This window comes from Protopterus annectens, chromosome 17.part0 (genome assembly GCF_019279795.1).
Source record: "Protopterus annectens isolate FY-2018-M chromosome 17.part0, PAN1.0, whole genome shotgun sequence".
Taxonomy (NCBI): Eukaryota; Metazoa; Chordata; order Ceratodontiformes; family Protopteridae; genus Protopterus; species Protopterus annectens.
Genome location: NC_056751.1, coordinates 647,375,936 through 647,386,486, shown reverse-complemented (window position 1 = coordinate 647,386,486; position 10,551 = coordinate 647,375,936). Strand labels below are relative to the sequence as shown.

Below are 10,551 nucleotides of genomic sequence, written 5' to 3'. Positions count from 1 at the left end.
TTGTTCCAGTGCCAGTGGTGAGGATTCAGGCTCCTTGATTACTGGCCCAGAGTGGGGACATTACATCTGGCTCTATGGAATACAGTGGGAGGGCCAATTAATTTAAATAGCTGAAGGGGGGAGGTGGCTTTACAAAATTATATATACACACACACATATAGTGTGTGTGTGTGTGTGTGTGTGTGTGTGTGTGTGTGTATGTATATATATATATATATATATATATATATATATATATATATATATATATATATATCTATATCGGGAGTTTTTGTTTACTGACAATAACCAAAGAAAGAGGAGAGGGAACAAAATATGTGGTCAAATTAGCATAAGGGGCAGGACAAAGAGATAGTGAATTTAGAAACACAACAGCACCAGGTGGGGAAAATTTAGTTTCTGTGTGACTTGCAAGACAGACAAATGTGGTTTCTTTCCTAGTTTAAATATACAACAGAAAACAGAACACAATTAAAACATATATTACAATATATACACAGAACAAAGCAATAAAGCAATGCAAACTACAAGAACGCAATATAAAGTGATTAACTTACCATGGATAGACCTCTCTGTTACTGTGTGACAGTACTGACAGGGATGAGTACATTTTTTTTTAATTAAGAAGAATGCAGAAATCTGATGACTAATGAGTGCATGGATTAAAGGGCAATTTTCATATTAAAAATGTTATAAATGGTTGCATCACACACTTGTTTAATAGTTCACGGGGGATCTTGCAGAAGACATTATTGATGTTTAAAAAGGCATTTAGGGCTTTCATAGCACTGGCAAGAATGAAACCGGTCTTGGAAAATTATTTAATTAGGCAAGGAAAATATAAATGCATCATAAGGTAAAAGTGCTTCCTTAAATGACTTTATTGGAGTATTAATGCTTAGTTGTGCAACAGAAGAGAATAAAATAAATAAAATCTTGTCAACACAGTCCGCCAGTTATGAAAAAGCAGCATAAAACCATTCTTGAAAGTAAGACTTACTAAAATGTATTGTATAGCAAAACAGGATGTAAGAACATAAAAGCAAGTCAAAATATGACTGAATTTGGTCATACTGTAGAAGACCACTGAGATATGAATGAATGTTTCTATTGGTGTATTTCAATGCCTAAAGTCAGAAGTTTGCAGGATAAATGCCCATTTAGGCTAAAGTCTTCTTCATTTCTCTACATAGATGTTTCCCTCTTCAGCAAAGTAATATGGGGAATGGAGCCTTCACCACAGATCTATTACAAACTTTTCATTGTTATGTCCATATCACAAAACATGCCCATAATTGTCACAGAATTTTGATCCAGAAGCTCAGCAACACACTGTTTTTACACAGAGTTAAACGAGATCCTTAAAATGCAGTGTTTGGACATTTGCTTTATTATGATTTGTACAGCAGTAATTTAGATACATGTACGTGTATGCCACTGAACCTCTGTACTGTACCATATGTTTAGTCCATATGTAAAAAATGTGTGGTCATGATCTTTGTTCTGTTATCAGTTTTCCATACGAGAAGCATATCTTGTCAGAGCAGGACAACTACCAGTGCTAAATTATAAACTGTACAGCTTGGCACTGTGATTTATCCTTCTTTAATTTTTTTATTCAAATTTCTAATATAATAGCACCCACATTAAAAAAAAAATCATAAACTACTGTTTTAAGGTTGGCTAATGGCATATCAGTAAGAGTATTCAAGAAGCATACAGTCCAGACTATAATATACTGAATATTTAAGTATATTTAAATATAACAAATCAAAGCATCCTGACACTTGCATAAAGAATGGTATAGTCATTGATGGAGTTTTGTTTAAACAACGGAGAACATGTAGAATAATGGTCAACATTAACTATTTGAGTAATCATGTTTGTTGTGTACAACTTGAATCTGTCCATCCATCCACAGCCACTTTTCCCACTTTTGCACATGGGGTCAAGGTGTTACTTCAAGCGCGATAATCACCTAGAGCCAAGGTTTATACTGTACAGCTTAAATACTGATTGCAAATATGACCAGAATTTAAAAACAGCTGTAGCCTTTTGCTGAAAATGCTCTATCTCAAATTGGAAACAGGTAGGAAAACTTCAATATACCTTGTGGAATGAAGACTTAAAAAATTCTGGCTGCTATTTCATCCTGTACGCATTTGTTTTCAGGGTAATCGAGGATTATCAGCATATTTTTCCCGTGGACATGAGTCCATATTGTCTTACTCTTGTGTTGATGGTAACATAACAATTTTACCTTGTATATCCTTCACACATATGTTTTAATGACCATTTCTGTTTAGAAACCTCACTCATAGTTTGATTAACAAAAGACTTCCATGTTGTAATGTAGATGAAATTTCATAATTTCAGTTTCTGAAATTTGGCGGTAAATTTTTCTGTATTACATTATCAGTCTCAGCACACTACACTCTTTTGCTCTGGAGCATGTTATTGTCCTTGATGGAATTCCAGTCAGCATGATAATTCAGCAGAACTGAACATTAGGAATCATGACTTCAGCTCAGACATATATGACATATATAACATATCTGCATACTATTGCAAACGTTTCTAACATATGCAAGCCACATTATAGCCTAGTTCTAATTGTAAAAGGTCATCCTGGGGAAAAGGAAGTTAGTCTTTTCTGTAATCCTCACAGGTGTAACTCAGTAAGAATCCAGAAGCTGTGTTTACATTGTCTGAGCTGAACTTCACTGTAAGAAATGCATCACTGGACCAGATGGTGCATGGCGGTATACTTCCACAGAATCTGCCTGCAAAATTAACAAGAAATAGAATGAATTTCATGCTCTTCTACCTCTACAAAACGTTTTAAAGAACTGATGAATATCTGGTGAAGGGCAGTTTAGTACATTTTCTTGCTTTTCATAGTGACTGTATTTAAATTAGTACATTTAGGAACTGCTTAAGTTCAGCCATTGTCAAGCACAGGGGGTTGCTATAACTACTGAGAAAACTTTTGTAGTTCTTTCTAGGAAAGCATAAAGGAAAGTAACTGCAAAAAAGTTATATAGTTCCAACTAGCTGAAGTATACTGCTAGTCATACCTTATACAATATTACAGTTCCATTTTTAACAGGAAGGCAGAGACTTTTTATTACCTGTTAAACCAATAAATAAATATGCATTCAGGAAAACTGTTTTGAGGGAAAAATGGTTCACACTGCCTACCCTGACCTGGCTAAGGCATTTGATATCCCACTCTGGCATTGCTGATGAACTCAAGAGGTTAGGTAGAAACCTGTATGTTACCTGGTGGATAACCAACTGTCTCACAGACAGGACCCAGGAAGTTAGAACTGGGGAGTCCACCCCTACAAAGAGGCCAGTCACAAGTGGAGACCCTCAGGGATCAGTCCTTGGACAGCTACTTTTTGGCACTTACTTCTCTGAAGTCAAGGCCAATGTCAGTGGTCTTTGGCTGACTAAATTTGCAGATGATTACAAATTAGGAACTGTCGTTGAATTCTACACTGACACAAATGTTCTCCAGGAGGGATCAGAGCCATGAACTAAAAGTAAATGCCAAGAAATGCATAATAGTTTTCTTCAGGAAATTATCCACCCCGGGTAACTATCATATTGGCAACACACCCCTTAGAGATGGCCCAGTAGTCAGGGACTTAGGGACACACAGATAGTAATCTAGCCTTTGACCATCATGTATCTACAGTAGTGAAGAAATCATTCTATGTTGCGCAACTTATAAACAAAGGTATGGCATCTAAGTCCAAGGAAGTTATTGTTTCACTGTATTCAGCATTCATCAGACCTATCATTAAGTACAATACCCCATGCAATACATTTGGTATGTACCTAACCAGGCATAGCCAACAAATGGAATGTCCACAGAGGTTCCTCACTAAAAGAATGTAGGGCTTAAGTATAATGTCCTGTGCAGACCATCTCAAGGCTCTATCCCTGTTTTCTGTCTCCTACAGGCTTTTAAGGGGAGATCTATGCCTGACTTACAGGACATTCTCAAACCCCACTCTGATGGACATCCTGCATATCCACAAAACAAACAGCACCAGAATTACCTGTTCTAAAGACTTAAACCTTGCCGGTGATATAAATAGGACCTGCTGGACAGACAGGTATGTATCCAAGAGATTACCCCATCTCTGGAACAGGCTCCCCATTCACATGAAGAAGAGTTCCTCCTTAATCCAATTCAAGTGCAAAAAGGACAATTGGATGGGAAACAGGAAATTCATCCCGGGTTTGGCAGCTATGTCTCTAATGGACATAGGCAACCTGTAAATGATTCATTTCCCAGGCCCTAGCTTGTAAAAGTTTGATCTTCCAAGACCCTGCTTACAATTATCAAGGGTATCAGAACTTGTCAGAGATTTAGGATGCATGGCTAGGCTTAAAAAGGCCCATGTGGTCGTTAGTCTAGTAAACACCTATGAACCTATGAACCTATGAACCTATGAAAATAGTGCTTCACTATGGGATTACTCAGTTGATCGAGCAATTTATTCATTAAGACAGAAGTGATGGATTTTTTTTTTCCATAATAAATTTTTATTTTATATATATTTTCAAAATACAATAAAATCACACACATAATTCACTAGTATTACTATCAAAACTATATACAATATCTACATGAAATGCTTCCATATAAAAATCGTCATTATTCCAAAAAAGAAGACACCAGGGAAGAAAAACAAAGCCAAAACATTTGTAGAAGTACCTTGCGTCCATACATATCATACATGTTTTCAAAACATTGTTTCCTCCACATATACATCCAAACTTTAATATATTCCTAATAACAGTATTATGCTAATATAATGTTAAAAACCTTTTCCCATATTTTCGGGTTATTAATATTTTTGTTACTTTGCTTCAGGAGTAAGTTATGTGCTAATATATGCTTTATAGCCACAAGCTTGAAATTATCCCATGATGTCTTGTCTGGTTCTAACCAGTTTGTAGCTATATATAACTTCATCAGCAAAAAAATAGTCATACATATTATAGTTTGTGACCTAGAGAGCTCTCTTGGAGGAACATGTAGAATCATAAATTCCCATGATAACGTTGAACTTTGATAACCCATCTTTTGTAGTTGTGTTCTAAGAGAATTCCAAAGTTTATATATACACTTGCAGCTCCAGAACATACGAAGAAGATCCGCCATTTGATTTGTGCAATATGGACAAGTTGGAGAATTCCTAGGATTAAATTTATGTAACCTAAGACGAATATAATAAGCATTATTCCAAATCATCAACTGCGTATACATCAACTTTTGAAAAGAGACCGATTTTATTGTTAAATCAATTGCTTTTAATACCTGATTATCTGCTACTGTCATTTTGTTTACCCAATACCCTGACAACAAAATTTTATCCTGGAATTTTAAATCTTTAATTAATTTATTTGTTGTTGCTATAAATTTGGCCTCCTGTTGGAGAACCTGCCACAATTCAGAGCATTTATCCACAATTTCAACTACCGGTTTAAAGTTTTCAAAATGACTCAGAGCAAGTTCTCTGATTTGTCTCATGACAACCATATAACTCTTAGGAAGATTCAATTCCTGCCTAACTTGATAAATGAAATTTATTAAAAACATAAATCAGAGTCAAATTAACTATTAATGGGAATTTACTAAGATCAATCAACTGATTATTTAGTTTAAAATTGGGATTCCTATGGAAAGGCTGAAAAACCATCATATATTGCAACAAGTCTACTGATTGGAATACATTTTGCAAAGATGACACATATATTTTTAAGTGGTCCATAATCCCATACTTTATCAAACTACTTTTATCCAAAAAGGGTAAAGCTTTAGGATTTATGTTCTGATCTAGGATATGCTTGTAATTCAAGACCACCCAATTTGGTATCCACTTTGTACTAATTACCTCGTAATTAGCAATTCTTAAACACCTATTGGCATTCACAATTAAATAGTATACTTCAAAATTCGGTAACTCAAGTCCTCCTCTACTCTTCGGGGTCATTAATTTCTCATACGATATTCTAGTTTTCTTTGGCTCCCAGATAAATTTAGCTAGATCTTTATGAATTTGTTTAAAAACTGTCTTTGTAATTGATACTTGAGCAGACCTAAAGATATACAACATTCATGGTAATATATTCATTTTCACTATTGATACTTTTGCCAATACCGGTAATCTTAAATTCCTCCATATGCCACAATCAGCTACTATTAGTTCCCATACTCATTTAATATTATTACTATAAAAGTCCTTATTATCCGTAGAGAAGCTAATACCCAAGTATTTGATATTTTCTTTACATGATATCTTTCCCACCAGGGATATTAATGAAAAAGGTTTAGGGGTTCTTAACGGGAAAATACTAGTTTTCTCCAAATTAATTTTATAATTAGAGACTTCTAAAAATTCGTTTATAACATTTAATATCTTTTCACTATCAGAAATTGGGGTTGTTGTAGGAGCGTGGCCAATGATGAACACAGGATAGCAGCAGATTTCTTCAGCTCCACCAATTTCATTACACTGACAGGAATTAATTACTTAAAAAATTAATTTTTGAAGTAATTTTCTTTCTAAATATGTTTGTTTTATATAGTTCTTGAACTATATCTAAAAAAGAAAGGAAATCTTAACAATATTCCTGTCAGAAATCACTTTGGAAATTTTCCTGTCAGTTTATCAGTCTGAAATGAGTTCCAGTAAGACAAATTCTCAAGACTCCAGCATCAAGAAAGAACTTCAGTCTCTGATAATTATAATCCAGCAACTTACTGCTAAGATGGATAACATGGATACTAAAATAGACACCTTCATAGAAAAACTACAAAACAAATAGACTTGTTACATATAGACCTGCAACAACAGAAGATCCAGATGACAGGCATAGAAGAAGCTGTGAATGACATGGAAAATAGAATCCAAGAAGAGGAAATCAACATTGAGTTTCTGCTGAAACAAAATACACATTTACAAACAAAGCTGGATGACCTGGAAAATAGATCTAGGCAATAACATTAGGATTTTTGGACTGCCAGAAAATATTGAAGGTAACAATATTACTTCTTTTTAACAACATGGCTCCCTAAAACTTTAGACTTACCAGAAGCATTCTCTTTTGGTATCGAAGAGCACATAGATCTATAGCTAATACTAACTCTAACAAAAAATATCCTAGATCAGTTATAGTTAGATTTCTATCATCTTTTGATAAAGAGATGGTTCTTAAATCTGCTTGGGCTAAAGCTCCTGTTAAGATTAATGAGACAACTGTGCATTTTGACAATGACTATTCTTCCATGGTAATAGCTAAAAGAAAAGTTTTTCTGCCACTAATAAGGGAGCTTAAAAAAGCACAGTTTAAAACATACCTTCTGTTTCCTGCCGAGCGTAAAATCTTCCTTCCTGATGGTCCTAAAATTTTCGATGACTTAGACTCTGCTTTACTGTTTATCAAAAAAAAATAAGATTTTGGATAAAATAGAGGAAATGGAATGGGCTAGTCCTTCATTAAAGAGACTGGCAACTGAAACTTCGTGGAAGACTTCAGAGAAGAAGAAGAGACTAAAAAACAAATGATTTGTTCTATGTTTTTTTCTCTCTCATTTTATTTCATTATTAATCTTTTTAAATAGAGTTCCTGCATTTCCAGAAAGCCACAAATATTTTGAAAAAGATTTAATCAAAGTTATTCTCTGTGTGCAAAGAAATGTTTTGTTTCATAACCAGTCAAAATATCTGAAGATTTAATGGCAAGCTATGATTCAATTTGTTTCTCTTTCTGAAAAGGAGAAGTAAGGTCAGTAATTTGATACATTTTTTTCTTTATCTTTTTTTTTTCTCCTTTTCTTATTTTCTTTGTTTAAACAATGACATTCTATTTAGATTATGTAGTGGGTAAAGGGTGGGGGAGGGCAGGGAGAGAAGAGTAATGAAAATATGATTAATAGAATAATAACATATTTATTCCTTGTAAAAAGTTTATATGTTCTTCAAATGCTATTCCTAATTATACTTTCTTGATTATACTGCTTATGCTTGTTTGTAAATAATCTGTCATGCTTTAACTAATAATAATTAGAACTAAATAATAGTAAATAATATGTTTTATTTTTAACTCTATTAATATAAACAGTAAGTAATATTCCATTGTATATACTTCTTATAGCTTTCTCTTACATTTTTTTATTTCTGCCTTACACCCTTTTATTTTCTACTCTCTTTTTCTATTCTTTATTAATATATAGAAATGCTTTTGATCATATAGACACAGTAAATAATAAGATTTGCATAAAAATTGAGTTGGGACAAAATATTGAGTTTTATTACTTATTAATAATTTTGGGCTTAATTTCACTTACATAGAGGCTGTAATAACCTGTAAAATACATTGTGAAGGTTTTGTCATGTTTAGATGCATTTACACTGCTAAATGAATGTTTGTCACTAGTTTTTAATAAGTTTCCCACCAAAATGTTAAGGGAGACAATCTGGGATGTGGGCTGTCTCATGCACAGTGTCCATGAGCTACTTCAAAAGCTTCAACTCTCAGAATTTTCACAGAGAAGCTGAAAGCAGTTAGTCTAACTTTTGACCTAAATATCACACTGACACATCACAGATTCAGGAAGAACACTCTACCAGGAACTGAAATGATGCAAATGTGACTATGTGAAGGAAAATGAACTCTTTAACATCTAAATGTGAGTTATTTTATATAATTGCTTAAATATCTATGTTATAATTCATAAAATATGTCAGTTATAATGAGTTTAAATGATGCAGTTTCTTGTAGTAAGTAAATGTCTTGTTTTAGAAGGCATAGAAAATGAAACATTTATTTAAGTGTTTTTGAAAATCTACTTAACAGCAGCATAATAATCTGTGTTAAAAACTTATGTTCCAAACATATACATTACTATAACTCATTTAATTCATCTGATTGACAAGCATAAATAATTTTATAACTCTATTCTGGAAGAAATTGTCATGTGATATATTTTAAAGCAGTAGGATAGCATGGTTGTAAAATCTGGTTACTAAAATGTGTTTGCTGTGCATTATTTTGTATAAAGCAGACAGATTTATTGTAGGGACAGCAAGTAGGATTGTGCTCAGCAAGGACACAACTCAGTGAGATCAGATATATATATATATATATATATATATATATATATATATATATATATATGTGTGTGTGTGTGTGTGTGTATGTGTGTGTGTGTGTGTGTGTGTGTGTGTATGTGTGTGTGTGTGTGTGTGTGTGTGTGTGTGTGTGTGTGTGTATGTGTATGCATATATATATATATATGTGTGTGTGTATGTGTGTGTGTGTATGTGTATATATATATATATCTGTGTGTTTGTGTGTGTATGTATATATATATATATATATATATATATATATATATATATATATATGTGTGTGTGTGTATGTGTGTGTATGTGTGTGTATATATATATATATATATATATATATATATATATATATATATGTATATATGTGTGTGTGTGTGTGTGTCTATGTATATGTGTATATATATATATATATATATATATATATATATATATGTGTGGATGTGATGGCTTTTTTTTTTTTACAATAATGCAAGTGTTTCTGAGAATCTGCATAACTATGCAGTATGATTTATAACAATTTCTATGAATACAATATTTTATTCTATTGACAATAATGAGTTTGAGTAAATGCTCATATACAAGCAATTCAAGGTTTTTTTTGGAAGCTGTTAATTGCATTTACATGACAGAAAATAGATGCATCTTAATATATGTAATGTCTGAATCATATTAGCCAAAGTTTTTGATTTAAATGAATGTTAGAACTTATTTTTCTCTCCTCTTGATTTCTAACATCAAGATTATTTGAATGCTATTTGAATACAAGTGTTTTATATTACATAGATGTATATAGTAGTATGAACAGTTTTTTTTAAAAAAACAGTTTATTTTAGTTTATATGATGCTGTTTTACCAAATGTGTAGTCTTGTCTTGCTAGATAATTGAATTGAAAACTGTTAATCTCAGTTAAATATAACTAGTATTAAATTGATAAGGTGGTAGCTGAGGTACTGCTGCTTAGGGTAGGGGTTAACTTGAGTGGTAAATACTACTCTAAGTTGGAGTTTATAACTCCAGGCTGGATGCAAGGTTTAATCCTTACATTATTTTTACTTGTTCATTGCTATTTGTATATAGTTTTGACATCCACAATATATTTTGTACACTCATTGTCACTACAAACAAAATTGAATCCTATACAAAATCCCATAAGAGATTCAATAAATACAGCTATATTTAAAGGTACACCTAAAGGAGGAGATGTAACATTACTTATCTTGTTATTTGTTATTTTGATCATAAGATTCTTAAGTTTTAAAAATGCCAAATGACATCTTTAAAAGGAATTTCTTTAAACATTAATGGATTGAATAATCCGTGTAAAAGGGCAAGCCTAATAAGATACATTAATTTACATAAGGCCAACTTAGTCTTCCTGCAAGAAACCCATCTCTTGAAAAA

The 10,551-nt window shown here is 32.7% G+C and overlaps 1 long non-coding RNA gene across 1 annotated transcript in view; it reads right to left on the bottom strand.

Moving 5' to 3' along the window:
* Positions 1–871: 871 nt before the first annotated feature.
* LOC122791853 overlaps positions 872–10,551 on the bottom strand; it is a 105,415-nt gene continuing 95,735 nt past the window's right edge. The window contains exon 3 of the long non-coding RNA XR_006363210.1: positions 872–2,783. This is a non-coding gene — a long non-coding RNA (uncharacterized LOC122791853). The remainder of the gene's footprint in view (positions 2,784–10,551) is intronic.